We start from the raw sequence: 23342 nt of genomic DNA on the forward strand, positions 1-23342 counted from the left end.
GACAATCAGCTGATCAGGTTTCCTACAGCAATTAAATAGCCTAAGTAAAACTTGTTGCTGAATAGATGGCTACCCCATCCACATATGGGGTGGGTCAAGAAATCTCTCTTGGCAGAGGAAAAGAATTCCTTAGGACATAGTTCTGGGTCTGTCACAACCCTCTGACAAATATGCCATCAACACTCAAAAGAGTTCTATGCCATAGAGCGTGGGCTTGATACAGCACCGAGAAGTTTTACTTTGAGCAATGTAACTTTCTATTGCACTCCAGTTCTAGTTTGCAAAATGCACTATATGATATTTGATCTGCTAAATATAATTTGATGGTCTCAAGCTATTGAATATTGGGTGGCATTTCCTGAAAACAGCAATTTGGCTTTGGAATTAGATTATCTTGAACCATTCTCTGTAACAGTCATTAGCTAACAGAACTTGCTTGAAGCCAGTCATTACTTAGGACAGAAGAATAAGTTCTAAATTTCTCATAATGCCATGAAAGAAAACAAGATGTTTTTCCATAAGCTGAACAATCCCTTGAAGAAATGGGAGAGCCATGCTTGAAACAAAGAGAAGGAGTAGCCTAATCTCACTTGAGACAGCGCAAGGTGTGGTTGGGGAAGCCCAGAACCATACCTGGAGCCCAGGACGTTGGTTCTAGTTGGAGTTATCATTTACATGGCATGCCCCAAGTCCATCACTTAACTTCTTTGGGTCTTTTCCTGTCTTCTATAATAAGGAAAGGGGAAGGCCCAGAACAGATCAGTGGTTCTTCAGTATTTTAAGATATAGAACTTCTTCAAATAATGTATGTTACTACATTGTATACTATAAGTGACTGCATTGTTGACCTGAAACAAATAGCCAGATATTTCTCTGGCAAAAATGGGTTTATTTAGAAATGGAAGAAAATTGTAATTTGAGATCTGCAATCATGGCAAGCCACCACCAACAAGTTCCTGCATAGCAAGGGAAGAAGAATGCTTTTAAGGAGGGGAAAAGAAGGTTGGGAGGGCTAGAGTAAACAGAGTTCATGGCTTTCCATTGGCTGAGATCTTGACAGCAAAGGAGAGGAGTTTTTCTTCTTCCTGTTGGGCTCTGGTACCACTGAAAGGCCTAAAAGTGTATCCTTCTGGACTGCCTACACTATTTAACTGAGGTGTCTTCTTATTAGATGTTATTGCAACATCAATATGTCTTCATCAGAGTGTTAAAGCAATTTTTCTTCTCCAAAATTAATCCATCTTCCAATTTAGAATGATTCATATGTATAATAAACCTTCATCTAAAGAGAGCAATGAGGAAATATCAATAAAAAATACAATATTCTCACCTTTATATACAGCACTCTGACAAAAGGATATTGTTTTCTTCTCCATAAACTCTATGGAATTTTATGGATTTGAGGAAAGCTACCAAAACGGAGTTTATCAGTTCTCAATTGGGGAAAATGCCAACCCAGATTTCCTTCATTGGTATATTCCTATTTTAATGAAGACCATTTTCTTTAATTTTGTCTATGAATAAACTTAATTGTAAAACATCTGCAATGTTTTAGTTTCATAGAGATCAATTTATATAAATAGTGTTCACAGAAAACAGAAGTTGAGCTCATCTTTCACCAAAGTGGACATTTGCTAAAGGAAATCAACCCTGAATATTCACTGGAAGGACTAATGCTTAAGTTAAAGCTTCAATACTTTGGCCACCTGATGCAAAGAGCCAACTCATTGGAAAAGACCTTGATGCTGGGAAAGATTGAGGGCAGGAGGAGAAGGAGGTGACAGAGGATAAAATGGTTGAATGGCATCACTGACTCAATGGACATGAGTTTGAGCAAGCTCCAGGAGATGGTGAAGGACAGGGAAGCCAGGCATGCTGCAGTCCATGGGGTCACAAAGAGTTGGACATGATTGAGCTACTGAACAACAAAACGCTGTGCATGCACGTGGCTTTTACATATTTCATTGGCAAATGATTCCCTCTGAACCAAAGAGGATACTTCAAATGCAGAGGTCCACCATAGATGAGGAGTCCATTTAAATAATGCAGCAATGAACATATGAGTTCCAATTCTTCTTAGTGAGACCAGACATTCCTGTGTAATCCTCCTTAAAAAAAAGTATTCATATGTCCAATATTCCAATATACACAATGACAGGAAAACACAATTTCCTCCATCAATGATCATTTATAGATTCTAAATAGCTTTAGTTTTTTAAGTAGAGTTCCTTTTTCACAATGCTTTGATTTATTTTCCATCTAGTTAGTTTTCAATTCATTAGAAAAAGATGATTATTTAAAAAGCCAACCCAAGTCTTAGATTTGATCATATACAATTCAAATTTGGCTGGCCCAGTCTTTCACCAGCCAAATTTTAAACTATAATTTGTCACTTTTATCCTCACAGATAAATATGGAGACTGAAGTAGCTAAGGCAAAACACCCAATTCCTTCAGCAATGTAATTAGAAAAGAAAAAGAAAAAAACTTAACTATAAAGGTAAATACTCCCATCTTGTGGCTGCTGTTGAAATAACATGTTTTAAATGAGGATTGGTTGGTGCAAAAAATTTAATTCAAGAAATCATCACAAATTTCACTGTTATTTGTTGATCCTTCCTAAGTGCCAGGCACCAGAGTAACTATTCTGTGTACACCATCGTATTTAATGCTTACAGCAACACATGGACATGTAAATGTGCAGTAAGTCATGTCATTTTATAATATGAAAACCACTCTGCTACTATAATTTCATAATTTTATTTAATTGATGAGGACAGATGAAATCCTAGCTGGACTAATAGTCATTGATTGGTCATTTATTCTAACAGAGCTTGGATTTCTTGGTTCCCAGTCTGGTGTGAAAATATCCCATTCCCTCTTATAGTATATTATTCTCAGTCATATGTTAATGACTCATATTCCAGTCATACAGACCTCGAATTTAAAACTACAGTTATTATGACTGTCAAGTGTTTTTTAAATCAAAATAAACAGTATTAAGTTCTTTCTTTCTTTCTCTCTTTTTTTTTTTGGCAATTGAATATACCATTACAATTGATCTCTTACAGGAAAGGGGATTTTACTTCTAATGACCTAACACTGGCTCAGGTCAGAATACTAATTTGGATTGGTCAAAGGCCATTGAAAAACTTCCCGAAGAAAGAATAAGTACAATTAGTCTTCAGATGACATAAGTTCACAAGAGATATAACATGAAATTTCATGTCTAGAAATATATATTAACAAACTAATTTTTATTAAAAAAAAAAAAGAAAGAATTCTCAACTCTCCATGCCATGCAGCCTATTTTACTGCATCATTTAATTCCAGAAAAACCAATGAGAGACAAAGACAGAGAGAAACAGAGACCGAGTTTTAGAGATAGAGACAGAGATACTCATTACAGTCACATCTCTTTTGAAAAGAAAGTTACGTTTTCTGGAACAGCTCTTTAGTGAATATTTGTTAGATTTACTCTAAAGACTTCCTGGAAGACGCAGGAGACAGAAAACACATCATTACTGTAAGAAGTTGTCCATTTCAGAGACTCTAGTTGTTGGTTTCTGGTTTGGAAGCCTCTGCAATTAGATCATGGCAGTGAGCTAAGCCTAAATAAAGATTTCCATTTTTAAAAGTTTGCTTAAGCTTGAAAAAGATAAGATTGGCCAGATAAAAACTATCTATCTTAATCATTGTTTGTTTTTTTTCCCAGCCTGTTGACAATGTGTAAATTCTATTTTATGCCAGGAGTGTGAAACAATTGTTACCTTACCCCCTGGTCCCACCCTTCACTCTTTCAGGATACATTATCAGATCTACCCAAACTGAAGAGAATTTCCTTAAGCTTTTATAGGCAAAAATAATGGAGTCTTCTGGTCTATTTTTATATTAGTTTTGGGAATACATACTTTTCCTTGTTTTAGCTAATTTGAATAAGGTAAAATAAACATTTAAGTTAGTTAAGAAACTAGTAGGACTACATGTTTTACTAAAAAGAGAGCAAGATTATACTAATGATAAACATTAAGTCTTAGGCTATAAGATTTGGTTTTTGACTAAGATTAGCATTAAAAAGTATACCTAAGTAAAATTTTTAAAATTATTTTTAAAAATTAATCTCAACTAAGATCATAGCATCTGGTCCCATCATTTCATGGCATATAGACGAGGAAACAGTGGCAGACTTTATTCTTTTGGGCTCCAAAATCACTGCAGATGGTGACTGCAGCCATGAAATTAAAAGACGCTTATTCCTTGGAAGAAAAATTATGGGCAACCTAGACAGTATATTAAAAAGCAGAGACATTATTTTGCCAACAAAGGTCCATCTAGTCAAAGCTATGGTTTTTCCAGTAGTCATGTATGGATGTGAAAGTTGGACAATAAAGAAAGCTGAGTGCCGAAGAATCGATGCTTTTGAACTGCAGTGTTGGAGAAGACTCTTGACAGTCCCTTGGACTGCAAGGAGATCCAACCAGTCCATCCTAAAGGAAATTAGTCCTGAATATTCACTGGAAGGACTGATGTTGAAGCTGAAACTCCAATACTTTGGCCACCTGACGCGAAGAACTGACTCGTTGGGAAAGACCCTAATACTGGGAAAGATTGAAGACAGGAGACGGGGATGACAGAGGATGAGATGGCTGGATGGCATCACCGACTCAATGGACATGAGTTTGAGTAAACTCTGGAAGTTGGCGATGGACAAAGAGGTCTGGCATGCTGCAGTCCATGGGGTCACAAAGGTAGGACATGACTGAGCAACTGAACTGACTGACGGACTGAAACATAGTTTAATCTTTTTATATTAAAACACTTTTTTTTTCATTTTGGCCTCACCTCGTGGCTTGCAGGATCTTAGTTTCCTAACCAGGGATTGAACCTGGGCCCTAGCAGTGAAAATAGTCCTAATCACTGGACTGCCAGGGAATTCCCTAAGAACACTTTAAATATCACAGCAGAGTTTCTAGCTCAGCAAAACATGGTTCCATTCTCCAAATATATGGAACACTATATACCATACCAAAATAAATAATTGTCTTCATAACTTTAAAATAAGCCCAATTTTTAAAGTGAGGTTTCACTCTTGCATATTCCAAATGTGTGAGTGAATCTCCAATGATTCATACAATATGTAAGTCGTTTTACCCCCATGTCATACCCATGTTATAACTCCCCAAATTGCCATTTTATGACTTCTGAAATAAGTTATATCCAGAGACTAGTACTGCAAGTTGAAAGCTTCCCTTAGAAATTGTGTGTATGCTGCCCCTCTTGGCCAATAAGCAGAAAATCACGAGTGCTATATGTATAAATCAGCTGCCTACTGGAGGGAGGAGCATATCAATAAGAAAGTACAGAAGGTATAATAGCCTTCACAGCCTGAAGAAGCCCCTGAGGTCATATCTTCAACATGTGTATGCACGACTTAGCACTTGAGCTACTGTTAAAATTGAGATGCCAAGCTGGGATCTGTACAATACCAAATTAGTGCACCACTGCTTTTTCCTACTGTCAAATTCCATGCGGCTTTCTTTCTCCTGAATTATGTCATTAACTCCTTCCACTAAGGACAGCAATGGAACAAAATGGAAACACAAGCAGACAGTATCAAATCCGGAAGTGCCCACTTAGAAAAAGTTCTCTAAAAGAACAGGTTGCCCATAGGACAGTTTGAAAACAATATGCAGAGTAATCAGGATTAAACTTAGAAAGGGTAGATTCATTCATTAAACCTGTGGATTCTTGCTCACCTCAGGAGAGAAACGGAATTCTCCTAAATTCTCAATTGCCCCTAGAGTTTAGAAGAAGAATGACATTAGCGAATATATAATAGCTCTCTTATGAAACCCTCAGGGCCCTTCCACTGAAAAAAAGAACCTTTCTCCCAGTGGAGTAGAAACTCTACACATCCAGCCTCTGTAACCCTGACAGTGCTTGGGGCAAGCTAGAAGCAAAGAGAAAAGAGATATCACAGCACATATAGGACAAGAATGGTCTGGATAAAATATGTGGCCATACGAAAGATCTGATTTGAGGACACCCAAGTGTCCTCAGAAGTATCATCCTCTCTCTTTTAAGACAATGAATTGCCAGCATTCTAGATCCGGTCCTTTCATTTTAAAACCAGAACTTTTGACTCTCAGAGCTCTTATTCAAAGGCAATTATCCTTGTGAAGGTAAAACCCCTCTGCAGTTAACACTTAAGTGAGTATTAGCAGACCCTGCCAAAAGCAGTTGAAGTTGAAAAGATAGTTAGTTGATGGCTACCTACCAGCAGAGAGAGAACAAATGAAGAAAGCATGAGTTTTATAAAAATATACTTTGTCTAGCATCTAGTTTTTCCCAAGACTGATACTCTGCTCAAAATACCTGCTTTTGGTAGCTCCTCTAGGAGTAAATAGCTATGACTTGTGCCTCTCAAAATAAATACAAAGGCTGTGGAAAATATTTCACATTCTTTCTAATTCACAGGCACAAGATATATTTTGCATTTAGAAAACCTATATTCTGATTTTTATCACTGAGATTTCTATTAGCCCAGTTCTCAAGAATATCACATAGCTGAGATGTTTTATTTTAAAAGGGAACTGCATCAAAAATCAAAGAACTTTCTGATAGGTCTGGATCTCCTTGTTCCTAAATAACACTTCTTGCTTCCATTTTATCAATATATTTCTTAAATATTCATCTTTTCACTCATCAGTAAACCCTTATTCTCTAAGATTAGGTCACAATACTTTTTTTTGGTCTGCATTCTGATTAACTTGTCTGTCTTCTACAAATGTAGGAAGAGATCATTTGTAGAAGGAATATTAAATCTGGAGAAATGCAAATGAAAGGAGGAACTAAGACATCACTGGAAATTTCCATCTCCAAGGCTCAAGTCTTCTAGATTTGCCCCAGTTTCCAGTGACAACATAGTGTCACTATTCTTAAAGCCTTTCCTTCTAGGAAAAACCTGCCATGTACTGAGCAAGTTTCAAGGACATAATCCACCAGACCTTATCAGGGCCCCAGAGTGAGAACAACCATTGGTTTAGCAAGTAATTTTAGTGTAAAGAAGAACTGCTGTCATCTGATCAGAGTATAAATTTCTTCTGTGATTAGTACCTTTGCATCAAATTACCTTTAATATCTTACTATTCTCTTTGGGGAGGAGGTGTCACTGAACATGTTTCTCACTTCTCATAAAGCTCCTAAATTTGATTTTAACATATCAACTTCCTTCATCTAATCCAAGTTAGGAAAAAAATATGCATAGATAGACAAATAGATGGATTCATGTCTCTCAAAATTCCTGAAATTCAATTAATATTTCTTTCTTTTCCAATTTAGGTTAAAATATTTCCACTCTGTTTCAGACTGAACCAGTTTCTTGCTGTGCCTTCTGATGGCAAATAAATCCTGGACTATATTCTACAGGTTAAGAATGAAGGCCAGAAATGAGTGTTGTTGTTGTTTGGTTGTTAGTCATGTCCCACTCGTTTGAGACCCTATAGACTATAGCCTTGGAGAAGGCAATGGCACCCCACTCCAGTACTCTTGCCTGGAAAATCCCATGGATGGAGGAGCCTGGTAGGCTGCGGTCCATGGGGTCGCTAAGAGTCAGACACGACTGACGCAACTTAGCAGCAGCAGCAGCAGCAGACTATAGCCTGCAGGCTCCTCTGTCCATGGGATTTCCCAGGCAAGAATACTGGAGGGGGTTGCCATTTCCTTCTCCAGGGAATCTTCTCCACTCAGGGATCTAACTCGAGTCTCCAGCATTGGCAGGTGGATTTTTTACCACTGAGCCACCAGAGAAATCCAAGTATGAGTGTACCATATTGTGTTAAACTTACAGAACTTTTTAAATAGGAGGCTGTTCAGATTCAGGGAAAACACTGGACACTTCAAAGTTTAAAGTGTTATGTTGATTCTTCCGAAAGATAAACCAGAAAACAAGAAACAGATATTGAACATTACACTGAGTTGATAAACACTTTTTCAAATAATGTAAAAAGTATTTATCAAATTAATTTCAGCCTAGCTGTGAGATATTAAATGTGTGATGTTTTCAATTGTGTGTTCCTAGTTACAAAAGCACCCTCCCACCTTTGGTGTTCACTTTTGTTTACATTTGGCAAATGGTGTCTTCCTGCTTTTAGGAAAGGAAGGCTTAAAGGGGCTTATGACCACCTACACATCAAATAGTTGCTACAGACATCTTCCTTCTTAAATACAAGTTAGATATGTATGTAATAATTATAAAGTTGAACTAAAATGGTCAGAACAAAGTACAGGAGACCAGTTCAATCAACTCTTAGCTATTTGAAAGCTCCCTTGAAGTATTCATGAAATCAGAACTATAACTGAATTCCCACTTCCTTCACATAAAACCGCCTTGGCTATAAAAACTTGGCTTACCTCCAGGAGAGGATATTTAGTGGACCAACCCCAGAAACATACAATGAACAAGTCCAGAACTTCATTCTCAAGGATTCTTGAAAGCCGAGAGCATAGAAATGAGACTTCCTAAAACTTTTACCATTATTTTAATTGCTAAAAATATATACACAGACCCGTATAAACATCTAAATTATAATTATATGTGTATATGTATAAGTACTTATATGAGAGAAATTTCTTATAAAGCTTGATAACAATTAACTCCATGCCTAAAATACATTAAAACTTTTCATCTTTGGGACTTCCCTGGCAGTCCAGAGGTTAAGATTTTGCCTTCTAATGCAGGGGGTGAGGGTTCAATTACTGGTGGGGGAGCTAAGATCTCATATTCCTCATAGCCGGAAACCAAAAAACATAAAACCAGAAGCAATATTGTAACAAATTCACTAAAGATTTTTTAAATGGTCTACACATAAAAAACAAACTTAAAAAAAAAAGAAAACCTTTCATCTTTAACCCTTTAATCTCTGTCCTCAGTTCAATACACTTTTTAAATATCTCAAACTTATGCGTGGTTTCTGAAGTGAAAATCTAAGACCTAACACTTCACTTAGGTCTACTTGACTTTTCATAGACAAGTGTCCTATAAAAAGGAAAAACAATGATACTAGACACTATTAAGAACCAATAAACCAACTAAGTCTAAGGAAGAAGACTGCCACCAGACTGTCACCTTCCCTCCAGACAGTAAGACTGCTATCATTCAGACTTTGCACAAAGATGCATTTAAAGCTTAAACCAGAAAATTATGTCTAAGGGAATGGTAAACATTTCTATTCATCCCAACAGAAAAGCAGAGATCTTAGAAAATCTGAATAAGTGAAAAAATCAAATGAGTTCAAGAAGCTCTGAGCACAGTGAGAGAGAAATTAATTCCAGGAAGGTCAACAGCAAAATCTAAAATCTCTCTACACTCAATCAAACAATTTATGCTACATCAATGTAATGATTCTCATACCTATAGTCATTTGGATTCAGCCTTAGGAGTAAAAAACTACCGTGCTTTCAAAAAGGTGTTTTTCTCATTAATCTCATAGCAGAATATCAAACACAGCAATCTAAAATGGACCAGTTCCAATCCATCTGGAGCAATCAGACTGGGAAAGGTTTCCAATCATACAGTAAAATCAGAACTGAAAGCTGTATCAAAAAATACAGTGATCTCATGGGAGGAAGGAAACCTCCCTCCTCTACACCCCTCTCTTCCACCCACTACCTCACCCCATGACTTCACATAATCCCCAAATCTGGGAAACATTAGTAGAGCTGCTCTAGCTGATCCCCACCACTGTCCCTGGCCAGGTGAAGGTGGTCTCTGCAGTAGCAAATGTCAAGGTTTACTGTAAAGTGTAAGGTTCATTTCAGTCACAGAGATGCTCTATAGGAAATAAAGAGGCATTGATAGAGAACAGCATAAATGCCTTACAAGCACAGAACAATATCCTGGGTGAGGAAGTGATAAATAATAAGGCATTCTGACCACACCTGCTACTCGTTAAGAGACAGAAGCCTCTTAGACACCATTAATACTTTCAGCATCTGCCAGAGGAAATAGAGGGCTTTATAAAGGACAAGATGTTTTTAAAAGGTGGTGTTAGGACTGAGCAGATGTGCGTCTATTCGCTGATTACACTACAGTGGGATTTAGTGAATAAAGGTTTAATAATTAAAGCTGAGGCATAAACAACATAGATCAAACACAACTTATCTAAGGAAGTGAAGAGATTCAATTCAACTCAAAAAGACTTGGTTCCAGTACCGATTCTTCAGTTAACATTGTAATTAAAAGTTATTTCTTAGCTAGGGGGACATCCTTCAGAATTTCTATAAAATAAGACTTTTTAGAGATAATTTCCAGGTTTGGGGATTAAGAAGGAAAGAATATAAGCAGAAACCAGGAGTCCAAAAGGGAGGGAGTATATATATATATATATATATATATATATATATATATATATATATAAAGGCTTACAGGTGGCTCAGGCAGTAAATAATCCGTCTGCAACGCAGAACACCCAGGTTCAATCCCTGAGTTGGGAAGAGGCCCTGGAGAAGTAAATGGCAGCCCACTCCAGTATTCTTACCTGGAAAATCCCATGGACAGAGGAACTGGGTGGGCTACAGTCAATGGGGTCGCAAGAGTCGGACATGATTTAGCGACTAAACCCCCTCCACCACATGTGTGTGGCTGACTCACTTTGCTGTACAGTAGAAATGAACACAAAACTGTAAAGCAACTATACTCTAATAAAAATAAATTTAAAAAAAGAATATAAGCAGAAGCCAATCCTCCCTTCACAAGATGAGAAGTAAGCTGCCTTAAGGATCCATCTTAGTGCCATCTTAGTGACCTAAAGGGGCCTCTGGCGCTTTGACAAGGCTACTAGTAGAGGATGGTGGTAGCGGCACCACCGGAGGGAGGTTAAAGGTAGGATGGTAGTGGGAGGATGAAGGTAGCAGCGTGCAGCCAAGCCCTTGGTTTTCTCAGCCGAAACATGGGAGCAACCCCAGGAACAGACTCACAGTGCTTGGGGATGGGGGTAAGGGAACCAGCAGAACTACACATCTGGAAACACCTAAAACTATACTTTTGTGTCTTCCCACCCTCTCTTCCTGCCCAGAATCACTACTGGACCCAAAATAAAGCAAGCTATATTGACAAATCTCCACAAGGCTGGAGTCCTTCCATTCTTTAAGGTCTGTATCCAGAGAGTCCACCTCTAACCTGGGCTTGAGTGTGGAAAGGAAAAGGAAATTTAGTAGACCTGCAGCAAATTAATTTCTCTACTAGAAAAGCATTTGTTTTCAGCCCTCAGAACCTGAGTTTCTGGGAGGTAATTAGTAGGATCTTTAATTCTTTAGCACCACCAAGGGATAATTTCAACCATGATGCTAAGTAGCTCTCCAGCCCTGAGTCCATTTCTAGCAGCTTTGCAATGTGATACTTGCTTCCAGAGTCTGCCTAGGCACTGAGGGAAAGTGATTTGATAACTATTGAAATTTTGATTAAGATCAAGTGTTCTCTCAGGGAACTTAGCCCTTTCTCAGCAATGATGATTTTTTTTTTATATCTCAATAGATAAACTTGAAGTCTAACTTCTGAATACAGCTTTTGCTATTTCAAGTTGCAACCACAAGATAGCAGAATAACTTAATTTGAGCTCCGCTCAGTAAAGTAATGGATTCTAAAACTGATAAGAGCTACTCAGGAAATGCGAGAAATATGATTATGATGTGGTACAGGATGATAGAAAATTAAGTTAAATAAATGTAAATTTAAAAAATAATTTTAAGAATTTAATGCATAAATACATTTAATAGTCAATCATAAGGGAATATTATAGAGAAGTTTACAAGTTGCATAACACACTGAGTACTGACTAATATAATGATGGCCATTTATATTAAAATTCCACTTTCAAGTCATTTACAGATTAAAATGATACATATGAATATATGTAAATCTGTGTGTTTCTAAATGATTTCTAGCCTTTATTATTTTGAATGTGTCTCCATAAAATTCATAGATCAATTATAGCAGGAACATAAAAAGGAAAAGAATATTGAATTAGCTTTTTTTTATGAACTACTGCAGTAATAAAATATTCTCTGAAAATATTTAAATAGACTAAAATGCCTCATCTTAATAGTCACGGATGATTCTTTGCAGACCTAAACTATAAACATGTCTCAACAATCCTCACCAGTCCCTAGAGATTTCACAAAGATTCCTTCCCATCTCTCCCCAGAGCAGAGCCTGAGAAAACAGATGGGTCTTCCTCTGTGGCCCTGAGGCCAGCAGTCCCAGCCTCTGGGAATGGTCAAGTGAAAGAGTTTCAGCGTCAATGGTCCTTCTCAAAAAAAAAAAAAAAAAAAAAAATTCTGCTTCCTTTTCCCCAGAATTCAAAGTGAGACTGTAATTCATCCATCATTGGGTATGCTGTCTCTCAACAAATTGCTAGATGTCACACCAGATTCAGTATAAAAGAAGAAAAGAAGAAGATAAACAGATATGGGAAAATAATCAAACCACTTACAGGATACATTTGTTAGCAGAAAAAGTCAAATACTTCATAAGATATAGCAGTGCTATACACTTTAATTATGGAATGAAGTAAAATAAGTATAAATCAAGAAACTTGAACAGCCTTGAACAAGAAACTACTAAACTTTTAAGTATGCTTGTAAGAATGAATAGGGGGCACACTGGGGGTACAAATATAAAAAAATACACAACTGGAGGGGAATGATGCAAAATATTATCTCAGTCTAAGTCTAAAGTATTTTTGAGGATGAGTAAATCTCAACATTAAAATTTAAAAGAACATAAGAACTCAGGAAATCACAGCTGGAAAGACTGTACCCGTCTTAATTTTAATTTCTGTCTCTGAAGACTCGATTTCCTAAAAATAAAACAACAAGAGTTTGGGGCTACACAACATCTACACAATAGAATTACAGTCAGGAATAAGATGCCAAAAGATCTTACTCTGTTTTTGTTAAACATGTTCCAAAATTATCATTATTTTTTAATACATTATTCCTCAGATATAGACTGACACAGATTGTCCTCAACTTTCAACTCATAATTTAAAAAGATGAGCATTTATTTTGGCTAGTCTAATAAATATTACAGTAGCTATCTTCCTTCAAAACTCTCCCTTCCTGAGACTTCCCTGTGATCCAAATGTTGAGGATCCCCCTTCCAATGAACCGGAAGAGGGCTTGATCCTTGGTCAGGAAACTAAGATCCCACACGCCCTGGGGCAGCCACTGAGCTCTCCACTCTAAAGTCTGTGCGCCACAAGGAGAGAGCCCTTGCAAAGCAACTAAGAGCGAATGCAGGTAAAAAAAATTAATAAATGTTAAAAAAAAAACCTCTACTTATCCCTTCCTTTCCTATTTAGCCTAGATCAGGAGAGATGAAATTAGTTTCCTTAAACATGAATCTTTTTCTTCACAATACAGAAAAAATATGACAAATCACTGAAAAGATATTAGGGTTATTTGTCATTGCATCCTATCCCAAAGCAGAGTTTGGAAAAACCGTTTATACTCTCACCTAAAAGCTGATAACTTCAAATTACATCTCTGTATCACATGGTTCTCCTGACGCCCATACTTCTGTGTTTAGCTTCCTCATGGACACTTCAGCCTGGATGGTCTAGAAACCCCGTAAGTTCAGCAAGTCCAAAACTTTAAGGAATGAATGAGTTCATACCCTTGCTTGCCAAAATATTTCCTCAGTAGAATACATTCTCTTCATTAATTCCATTACCCTCCATCCACCAGTCACTTATTGGATCCTTTATCCTCATCCTCTCTGCCTTGACCTTAATTTAGGGCTTTATCTCTCTTGCCTGCAATATCACAACAACTTCTTGAACCACCTTGCTGCTTCTAATACTGAATCCTTCCATTCTCCTCCCAGAGAGAAATTTCTAAAAAGCAAATCTAAAAATGTTATTTCCCCTAGCTAAAACTCCTAACAGCTCCCCTCCAGGAGAAAGTTGAAAGTTCTCAGGATAACATACAAGATTCTTCTTTTATGCTAGAAGTTAAAGCTTAAACTTCTACATCTTCCCTTTCTCCTCCTCTAACTGCTTTATGTATTAATTACCTTGTGTTCTAGACACTCAGAAATGCTTGTAATTTTCCAATAAATGTCATGCCATTTCATACCTCGAGGTCAGTGTTCAAAGTTTTCATGCTCCTTGGGTACTCTGCCATCTTCACACTTTTGGGTAAATTCTTCCTTCAAGGACTTTAACATCTGGATCTCTCAAGATACCTTGGTGTGCTAAAAGTTCCTTAAGTCACCCATTCAGATTTGATTACTCTTTCCTTTGTGCCAGACTGTACCTAGAACATATTAACATAAATTTAATGCTATATGCATAACACTTTGTTTTAAAATAATTTTTAGAATGTCTTTCTTCCTACACTTTGAAATATTTAGAGAAGTATGTCCTTTTTCACCTTGTATTCACAAAGATTAAAGAGTGTCTGGTATGAAAGAAGTAAAACAAAAATCAAATTTTTAAAAAGTTAAGAACTGAATTAAAATTATATAAATTCCATGATTTAGAAGTCATCATATCATTTTAGGTATCGTGAGGATTACAGATGCAAATAAAACAATATTCTACACTTAAGGAGCTAATGGAAGTTGCAAGATGTGCATGTAAATAAAAATACAGCAAGACAGAAAGCAATATTACTATGAGATATGAAGAAAGAAGAGATGTTTTTTCTAACCAAAAAGACTAGAAAGCTTCCATGGGGAAGAGGAAATAGATGTGAAAATTGAGAGAGTAACGGAGCCAAAATCCAGAATGAAATGCATGAGATTTAATTGGACTAAATCAGAAGCCCTCAAAGTTTTACAAGCATGAAAATGAATGTTCAGAGCAAGACTTCAAAATGATTAAATGATTAGAAGTAGAGAGGATAAATTGAATCAATGAAGACTGGATGCAGAGAGGCCATTTAGAGCATTATTATAATATTCCAGGGAAATCATTCTGAGAGCCTTTATAGTTGAATCTCAGAAATGAAACTGCTGCTGGGAAAGAGGTAGGAATAAACTTGGGATATTTGCAAGACAGAATCAATGAAACTTAGCAAATGATTTCACACAGGGTCAGATAAAAATAATACCCAAGAAGAATTAGAAGTTTTAAATCTGAAGGATTTTAATAAAAACAGGGAATATGTTACAAACAAATTTGAAAAGGAAAATCACTCCTGTTTTTGTCACATACTTGGAGCTAGTGATACATCCAAGTAGCAATGTTCAGTACAAAACCTGAAAATTGTCTAAAACAATCTAAGAAGGATTGTGACTGAAAGGAAAAATTTTGGTCATTCATCTTAAGAAATTATTGAAAGACATGAGAATGAGTGTTAATGCCAAGAGTAAATGTAGGAAAAGAAGAGGCTTGAGAAAGAAACTTGGGAACAACCCACATATAGGAAACTGAAGGATGGAAAGAACCCCCAAAGAGAGTAGAAAACAACAAATAATCATGAGATCATGATCCCTGCAATTGAGGAAAAGCAAAGTGTAAGTAGAAGAAGTTATTGACAAGGCCTAATGACATTGAAGAATTGAATATGTGCTGTCCAAGAGGGTGGCCACTAGCTATATGTGCCTATTTAAATTTAAATAAAATTTAAAATGTAGTTCCTCAGTTGTACATTTCAAATGGCTTAACACCACATGTGGCAAATGACTTCCATAAGAAAATAGTGCAGATATAGAATTAAGTAATCTATCATGACAGAAAGTTCTTTTAGACAGTGTTGGATTGAGGGACATAAAGAGTAGAAGAAAGGTAAATAAATAAAAGTGGAATTTTAGGCACTTAAAGACATTGGTATTACAATTATACCAGAGCTAATTCCTCCTTATTCCATTTACTAAATTAATCTCTATATCTAGTTTCTAGCACTGACCCCCTAGAGCTATCTTTTAAGTGATTAAATGGTGAGATATGATATTTAACCACAACTCCTGGACCACTGTTAGTCCTCAATAAAGGGAAAAATAGCAGTAGCACCAATAGTACAATGCAGAGGGATGGAAGTCAGGCTGCTGAAGATTAAGAAGAAAATATTTGGTCAATATGTGGATGCAGCAGGTCTGGACCAGAGCTTCAGGAGACAGAAAATTAGGAGGGCAGATTATGCAAGTAACAATTTAGAGAGAAGCTCTTTTAAAATAAGTGCCCTACTGTTTATAATAGCCAGGACATGGAAGCAACCTAGATGCCCATCAGCAGACGAATGGATAAGGAAGCTGTGGTACATATACACCATGGAATATTACTCAGCCATTAAAAAGAATTCATTTGAATCAGTTCTAATGAGATGGATGAAACTGGAGCCCATTATACAGAGTGAAGTAAGCCAGAAAGATAAAGACCATTACAGTATACTAACACATATATATGGAATTTAGAAAGATGGTAACGATAAGCCTATATGCAAAACAGAAAGAGAGAGACAGATGTACAGAACAGACTTTTGGACTCTGTGGGAGAAGGCGAGGGTGGGATGTTTCGAGAGAACAGCATTGAAACATGTATATTATCTATGGTGACACGGATCACCAGCCCAGGTTGGATGCATGAGACAAGTGCTCAGGCCTGGTGCACTGAGAAGACCCAGAGGGATTGGGTAGAGAGGGAGGTGGGAGGGGGGATCGGGATGGGGAATACATGTAAATCCATGGCTGATTCCTATCAATGTATGACAAAAACCACTACAATATTGTAAAGTAATTAGCCGCCAACTAATAAAAATAAATGGAAATAAAATAAAATAAGTGCCCTAGAGGACACATGAGCATAAGGGGATGACAGAATACATGAAGAGGGAACAGACAGGAACAAAGTTGGAAGAATGCGTAAGTTTCAATATACATTTTCTAATGGTTAAGAGGATGACTGTGTTCCCTACCAAGGAAACTATGACATATCTGTGCAAAGACGGGCTCAAGGAACTTGTTTTTTCATAATATTTTCACTTTTTTTTTTCAGTTTCATCCATATAGAGCCGAACTTTTCTTTTTTTAATTTATTTTTTAATTGAAGGATAATTGCTTTACAGAATTTTTTTTTTCTGCCAAACATCAACATGAATCAGCTATAGATATACATATGTCCCCTCCCTCTTGAACGTCCCTCCCATATCCCTCCCCATCCCACCTGTCCAGGTAGTCACAGATCCCCTGTTTGAGTTCCCGGAGTCATATAGAAAATTCCCATTGGCTGTCTATTTTACATATGGCCAGGTAAGTTTCCATGTTACTCTCTCCATACGTCTCACCCTCTCCTTCCTATTCTCCTTCCCCCAGGTCCATAGGTCTGTTCTCTATGTCTGCATCTCCATTGCTGGCCTGAAATAATTTCATCAGTACCATCTTGCTAGGTTCCATATATATGTGTTCACACATGATATTTATCTTTCTCTTTCCGGCTTACTTCACTCTGAATAATAGGCACTAGGTTCATCTACCTCATTAGAACTGACTCAAATGTGTTCCTTTCTAAGGCTGAGTAATATTCCATTGTAAATATGTACCACAGCTTCTTTATCCATTCCTGTGTCGATGGACAGCTAGGTTGCTTCCATGTTCTAGCTATTGAAAACAGTGCTGCAAAGAACACTGGGGTACATGTTTCTTTTTCAATTTTGGTTTCCTCAGGGTATATGCCTAGGAGTAGGACTGCCGGGTCATATAGTGGTTTTATTCCTAGTTTTTCAAGGCATCTCCATACTGTCTTCCATAGTGGCTGTATCAAATTACATTCCCATCAGCAGTACAAGAGGGTTTCTTTTTCTCCACATCCCCTCCCTTATTTGTAGACTTTTTGATAATGGTCATTCTGACTGGTATGAGGTGATATCTCATTGTAGTTTTGATTTGCATTTCTCTAATAATGCAGCTCGGGGAATTTTATTGGGGAAGTACAAGAGAAAATCAAAATAGGAGCAAGAGGTGTTTTCCATTGCCACTGAAATGATCTATTATTAGGTCAGGGGTTGGTTTTATTTCTAAAATCCAGGCCTGACTTCATTGGTAGTTACTACCTAGAATCCTAGGTTGAAGAAGATTCTGAGCCTGTATTTTAATTCATTGGGAAAGCAAACATGAATGAACAGCATGTCCACAAGGACACAGAAATCAACTCTACATGTGATCCTGGTTCACATGGTTTCAGGTGATTAAATGGTCACAGAAAGAACCACCTTGGGCTTGTCTTCCCAGAAGGTCTCCTGCTTCTGGGTCACATGGACTAGAAGGGCTTAGATTCAGCTCCTGGAGAACTGTGCTCTATTGTTCCACATCCACGTAATTGCAAATCCATGCTCTATTCCTTCCTTCATCAAACACAGGATAAGTTCTCCAGGTCCCTCATTGCACATACTTTCTGTGCTTCAGGACTTCCCTACAACCTCAATGCAAAATTCATCCCCACTTGCTCACCAGGATCCCCTGAGGCAGCACTGACCCCCACGCCTGGTGAATGTTGACATTCTTTCCACAAACCATTCACAGCCACTTGAACCTTGAAAGGCAGAGAGCAGTTACTTGAACTGGGTAAGGACACAGGTCATGAAAAATGAAGGCTGGGATTCAAGAAAACAAAAAGTGGTGATACTGAGAACTTAACCTATGTCCTTTTTTGTTTTGATTTGTTTCCATGCAGGATTGAAGGTGATGAGCACTGAACTGACAGGACAAAATGCATCACTAAACACGATGACACAAATTGGTAACCTAAAACGGAAACAGTTTAAAGATTCTTTGCTAACAGGCCCCAAACACTATTCAGTCTCATCTGAACTTTGGGTATCTACCAATCATCAGTGTAGTTGACATTGACAGTAAAATGATGAACAAGAAGTCACTCCTGACTTCAAGGCAATAAAGGGCTTGCACATAGTAGGCACACAGTGATTTCTGTTGCTTTTAAGTGAATTGAGAAAGGAAATGAGGTTTCTATTTGACTATTTGTAAGGGGATTAATTTCAGTCATTATGTGCTCTTTTACGTATCCTGGCCCTAAAAATTTCCTAGAATAACAATGATCATGCTCATCATTAAACGCGTCAGAATAACTTAGAGATGTATAAATAAGTAAATGTTAGTCACTCAGTTGCATCTGACTCTTTGCAACCCATGGACTATATATACCCTGTCAGGCTCCGCTGTCCATGGGATTCTCCAGGCAAGAATACTGAGATGGGTTGCCATTTCCTTCTTCAGGAGATCTTCCCAACCCAGGGATCGAACCCAGGTCTCCTACACTGCAGGAAGTTTCCTGCATTGTAGGCAGATTCTTTCCCAACTGAGCCAGCAGGGAAGCCCTTAGAGATGTAATCAACTAGATAAATGAATGAAATTTTCAGGTTCCCTTCATAATTTTTACCCATAGTCCAATACCATCCATACTTGAAAAAAATGGAGAATATTGTTCCCATCCTAGCTTTCAATCAATTAAAATCCCAGAATGGTTGTTTTTGTCTTATCCCTTCTCACCCTCCCCAACAAAAACACCTAATTTTGGAAGAGAGGCAAATTCCTGGGTTAGGTCAAGTTTTGCCAAAAATAGTAGCCAGACATTACCACATGTTTAGTTGTTCTGCTTTAATACATTTTTCTTCCTTAAATTGAATCATTTATGACAGGTTTATGGAGAACTCAGAGAAAAATGGAAGAATCACTTTGAATAATCGTGTTCAGTGGTGGGGTAGTAGGGAATAAAATAACTGTAATGAAGCCATTTCCCCCTTTACCTGAAGTATGACTAATCCTTAAGGTTTTATTCTCCATGATCAAATGACTTTGAAAAGTTAAAGAATTGGGGAAGTGAGACAAGGAGTGTTTAAGCTTAAACAGAGACCTCTCAGAAGTTTGTTGAGCCACACCAAAAATAGAGAGCAAAGTGAAACTGAAAGAAGACTTCTCTTAGAGTTTCATTGCCATTATACAAGAGCTCTGCGGGTATTGGAGCCCAAAAGAGCCTTTCATTTCTCTCTACGGAAAAATGTTTCCATGTAGATACAAGAGTTCTGTGAATCAGCCAAGCCTTCCAAAATCAGTGCCTCAACTCTCTCTCTGTTTATATACACTAAGCATATGCTTCCTGTGACCACTTCAAAAGAAATATAACTTTCTTAAATATTATTTAAGTGCAGCTCTATGGCTGTGAAGGAGAGAAAGTATAAGTGACTTTGAATCTTTTACTACACGGGTGGAGAAAGAAGGGAGGAGTGATTGAAATGTTACACTGACCAGTCTAGGAAACGGGTAATAACTTGTGATTAAATGCAGATGTTAACCTGAAAAATTCAGTTAATCACAGATATTAAACATGCCTGGAAACTATAAAAAAGCAGAGAGAAAACCAATGAATAACCTCTCACTGAAGTAGTATACTGACACAATTCACATTGGAAAAAAAATAATGGGCTAAATTTAAATTACTTCAACTTTTCCATCTTATATAAATGTTTATGTACAAATGAACAGACCATTACATGGACTAGTAACCAGGGAACACTGGCAAATTGAATAAATCAAAATCAGAGTAAAAGAGCCTTGAATGACAGGTGTGTAAGTAGCAATTGGAAAGGAACAAGCTGAAAAATATTCCATTTGAGTAAGTATAAACCACACTAGAAATATTAAAAATAGATTTTAAAATTCAGAATGTCTGTCGTATCTAAAGATTGTGCAATAATTTAGAAAGCAGATCATAATTTTCCATAAGTGGTGCTTGGAGATCACAACTAAGCATTTCAAAGCTAATGCTCCCCAGCCTAGCACTTGGCTTGGCACTTAATTGGCACTCCATAAATGTTAGTTCTGATTTATTGTTAGTAATGCTCCTCAAAATAAAATACCTGATGTTATAGTAATAAGAGGATTTCAAATAGAATTCAAATAGGTAAGTATAATTGCTACTATAATATATCTATTCATACATTTGACCAGTAGTCACCACTCTTTCCCATGTCCAGTAACCAATCTAACATTGTTGAAAAGCACCTATATTTCACTTTGAGCTACAATGAGTCTCTCGTTCATCATTTTGAGCTGCTGATTTATCACTTTCAGCAGCTGGTTCTTCAAAGCTCAGTTGTTAATGCAGTCAGGAGTTGGGGGATAGAGGAGGAGAACCACAGGTTACAGACTGGCTTTTTTGGAAACAAAACTATTTCTTACCATATTTTCTTTCCAAAGAAGCTTCCAAGATACATTCTAACAAAATGTGGAGATATGCCATATCCATTCATCAAATAAACACAGTCTTGAGAGCAGCAGTCCTTGTCAAATCACATTAGGAAGACTGGAGGAGAATTCCAAAGTTGTGAATGTAGACAAGTGAAATAAAAGAGTTTGGTGTTAAAGAAACCACTGAGACTAAAAACTGTGATTCCTAGTGCCAGTGATCCAACCCCTTGTATGTCTTTCTCCACCAGATTAAATAGTTTTGCAGTGTTTTGGAGCTATAGGGAGAGTTCCCTTGAAAGACAAAGGAAAATTTTGATGAAATCAGTTAAAAAAAAATTCAAACTGAACATGCAATCCTGTAGGGGGAACAAAGGAAGGAGCCCAATTAGAAGGTCTTTAAAATGGAATAAAATGACAGAGTGGAGGCATAAGAGTCTTGAGTTCAGAGTCATGGCTATGCACGTTAGAGCAGGTCAACTCTTGACATGAGATGTATTCAGCATGAACAACTAGTCTATAGTTCCTGTAGAAGTAAGGGAGACAAGGAGGATATGAGATTTGAGGAGATATCTCAAATCTCATAGTCATAAATAGTGATTAAGAAACAAAATTCTAATGAATGAGACTCGTAGAGTTTCCATCAAATGTCATTTCTTGCCTTCTCTAGCATATGCAAAATCCCATACTTTGGATGGACCAATTTTTGTAAAGTTAGCAATGTTATCATTGTATTTCTACACATTGGTTTTCTTTATCACAGCAAAAATGCTCTACAAAGCAGAAGCTGAAAAAAAAAAAATGGAAAAAAATTTCAGCTCATTTCTTGTGATGAAAAGCGAAAATATGAAATAACAAAGAGCAGAATCATTATCACAACTGGAACCATACTATAATTTTTGAAGCTTTAGTTTTTCATTTCATGACACATGCCCACAAACATGGAAATACAAGTAAATTTCTTCAGTTAGAAAAAAGCTAGTTTGACATTTTCCTTCCTTTTTATTCCCCCAAGTACATCACTGAGATAAAAACGGAATTAAAACTATTTTCCATGATCCAGTTTAAGTTTAACATATAGTTGGATATATCCAGGGATGAAACAGTGAGAGCATTTAGGGAGAGCGTTCATGATCTCTTAAAGATTTAAAGAAATTCTATCTCTTATCAATTGTGGTTTAGCTATACAGCTCTGTTTGAAGATCTCCGGTGCAACTGTGAGGTAAGTCACTTGGTTCATCACAGGCCTTTTCAAATGGAACATTTCTGCTGGTTCATCAATACTGTGGCTCTATCATAAGATAGTTAGCCATGTTCTTTTACTTTCTGAAACCTTGAGGGGTTTCAATACTTATTTTTAAACTGGAGATTTCTTTACCCAAAAACAATGACTTTAAAAAAAGAAAAGAAAAAACTGGAGTCCACTCACATGTATCATGGCAAAAAATAAGAGGATCCCAATGAAGCAGTTTGCAAATATAAGCCAACAGAAATTATAAACTCAGAAACTCTTAGTAAACCACAAATACTCCTCATTCAGGAAAATACATTTCATTAAATCCAAGAAAAATTTAATTGCATGTTAACTCCAGTGCCTACAAGAGTGCTTGGTTCATAATAGCTGTTTGATAAAGATTTGCTGACTGACAAAATGAATTAATGAATGATTGAAAAATAATGCATATAACATTTAATTTGCTGTACTCAAAACATGTGGGGCTATGAGGTGCTAGATTATTTGTGATCTTGTCCAAATTGCTAACTTAGCAGAAGAAACAAGGTGAAACTCATAATACTCAATCATGTTTCTATTTATATGCCTTCTTGAAAAACTTTCTCTTTGAAATAATTATAGACCATATGCAATTGTAAGAGGGCTTCCCAGGTGGTGCTGGTGGTAAAGAACCCATCTGCCAATGCAGAAGACATACGAGACATAGGTTCCTAATCGCTGGATCAGGAAGATCTCCTGAAGGAGAACATGGCAACCCACTCCAATAGTCTTGCCTGGGAAATCCCATGGACAGAGGAGCCTGGCAGGCTACAGTCCATGGGATCACAGAGTTGTACATAACTGAAGCAACTTAGCAGTCATGCATGTGCATGCAGTTTTAAGAAAAAATACACAGATTCTGTGGACTTTT

General features: G+C 37.0%; 1 long non-coding RNA gene across 1 annotated transcript in view; it reads right to left on the reverse strand.

Moving 5' to 3' along the window:
• The window catches only part of LOC110129169 (uncharacterized), a 271914-nt gene that overhangs the window by 125942 nt on the left and 122630 nt on the right, over window positions 1-23342 (reverse strand). Inside the window, exon 6 of the long non-coding RNA XR_002311401.2 lies at window positions 14136-14315. This is a non-coding gene — a long non-coding RNA (uncharacterized lncRNA). The remainder of the gene's footprint in view (window positions 1-14135; window positions 14316-23342) is intronic.

Source organism: Odocoileus virginianus, chromosome 14, assembly GCF_023699985.2.
Source record: "Odocoileus virginianus isolate 20LAN1187 ecotype Illinois chromosome 14, Ovbor_1.2, whole genome shotgun sequence".
NCBI lineage: Eukaryota > Metazoa > Chordata > Mammalia > Artiodactyla > Cervidae > Odocoileus > Odocoileus virginianus.